General features: G+C 48.2%; 1 pseudogene across 1 annotated transcript; it reads right to left on the reverse strand.

Moving 5' to 3' along the window:
- Positions 1-519: 519 nt before the first annotated feature.
- Positions 520-1,150, reverse strand: LOC309867979 (guanylate kinase pseudogene; annotated as a pseudogene). Its single transcript has one exon. The product of its transcript is annotated as a guanylate kinase pseudogene (transcript).
- Between the last annotated feature and the right edge of the window lie 855 nt (positions 1,151-2,005).

A 2,005-nucleotide genomic window follows, 5' to 3' on the forward strand; every position in this document is an offset into this window, starting at 1 on the left:
GGGGGAGAGGGCTAAAAATATTTTGGGTTTTTTTTTTTTTTTTGGCTGGTTTGGGAATAGTGAAAGTATGGATAACCACAAACAGGATTGGGACGGGAAAGGAAGAGAGAATTATTAGCTTCTCCTTTTTAAACACCTGTACTTGATTTGTTGCCATTAGCTTATGTCACCTCAGGATATTTATTTTAAATGGTATCCTTTTGTTGTTGCTTTGTTTTACTTTATTTTGTTTCATTTCTGGAATGCAGAATGCTTATAGGTTTGTGCCTATTGACTTTGTATCCTGTATTTTGGGTATTTGCTGTTGACACTGGATCTTGTTGAAGTCAGTCAGTTGGCTGCCACCGAGGAAGAGACCAAGGCTACAGCTGGCCTGGCAGTGGATGTGACTACTTCAAGTTTTTTTGGTTTTGTTTTTGTTTTTTTTTCCCACTCTTACCCAGCATTTCTTTATTAGGACCACTGGCCCAGCTCTGCTGCAGAGGGAGAAGGGGAGGCCAGGGCAGTCTACAGCGGGCTTCCTTCTCAGGAGCAACTGGTCTTCTGAACCTTCTTGATTTCTTCCGCCAGCGCCTCCTCCAGGGTCTGGTAGGCCATGTCCAGGTTGTCGTTGATGATGACCAGGTCGAACAGGCCCTGTTTCTTGCTGCTCTCCATGTCCACCCAAGCGGAGGCCAGACGCTTGGCCAGGCTCTCCTCTGTCTCCGTGTTGCGCCGCCGCAGACGCTGCTCCAGGACGTCCAGCGAGGGCGGCCGCACGAAGATGTAGATGGGCCACAGGTCCGTCTTCCTGATGTCACGCACGCCCTGCAGGTCAACGTCCAGTGCGCAGATGCCGTTCCTGGCCTGAACGGCCTGCACAGCTGCTTTGCTAGTCCCATCCACGTCCCCCGAGAACTCAGCGTGCTCGATGAAGTCTCCTGTGGCCATGTCCTGCTGCCTCACCGCCCTGGTCACGAAGTAGTAATCTCTGCCATTCTCTTCTCAAGGCCGCAGGCCTCGCGTGGTATGGGACACGCTGAACCCGAAGACACTGCGGTGCTCCTGCAGGAGTCTCTTGAACAGGGTGCTCTTCCCGGCCCCTGAGAGTCCACTCAGCTGGACAGGCCAAGGTCCTGACATCCCTGGATGAAGGAAGGGGGCCCCCTCTCACTGTTCTCTAAACAGCTCCAGTTACATCAAGGGAGGGAGGGCACATTTGAGATGACCCATTTCCTACTCTCAGTCCACCAGAGAAAGCAGAATGTGAGCCACATGTGAGAATGTAGGGCATGCTGCGTGTTGACACATGTCACGTTGGGCATTCTAGAGCCATGAGGCACTGGAGGGGACAGATACTAAATGGCCATCTGGGTCAATATTGGCTGAACAAGAACATCTGCATGTACTCACAATTGCAGATTTGTTTCCCCTCTCCATTTTGGTGACCAATAATCCTACTATAAATGTTTTTTTTTTTTTTTCCAGTTCACAGTATATTAATATGTTGGAGTACTACGTAAATTTTCCTAAGTCAAAACAGCATCTATTACCTTGGTTTAAAAATAATGTTCTAAATTTATTCATTCTAGGAGTACTTTTGTATAGTCCTTGAAATTTTCTACATAGGCAATGGTGTCATCTGCAAATGCAGAAAGCTGTATGTCTTCCTTTTCAATATATTTGCCTTGTAGTTCTTTTTCTTGCCTTCTTGCACTGGCTAAGACTTCTAGTACAAGGCTGAATAGAAGTTGTGAGAGTGGACATCCTAGCCTTGTACCCAATCTCAGGGATAAAGCACTCAGTCTTTCACCATTAAGGATGATTTTTGGGGCACCTGGGTGGCTCAGTCAATTAAGTGTCCAGCTTTTGATTTTGGCTGAGGTCATAATCTCAGGGTCATGAGATCGCTTCCCATATCTAGCTTCATGCTCTGTGTGGAGCCTACTTAAGATTCTCTCTCCCTCTCTCTCTCTCCCCCCTCCCTCCCTCCCTTTACCCCCCCCCCCCGCCACTCTCCTTCTCT

This window comes from Mustela nivalis (assembly GCF_964662115.1).
Source record: "Mustela nivalis genome assembly, chromosome: 6".
NCBI classification, from domain to species: domain Eukaryota; kingdom Metazoa; phylum Chordata; class Mammalia; order Carnivora; family Mustelidae; genus Mustela; species Mustela nivalis.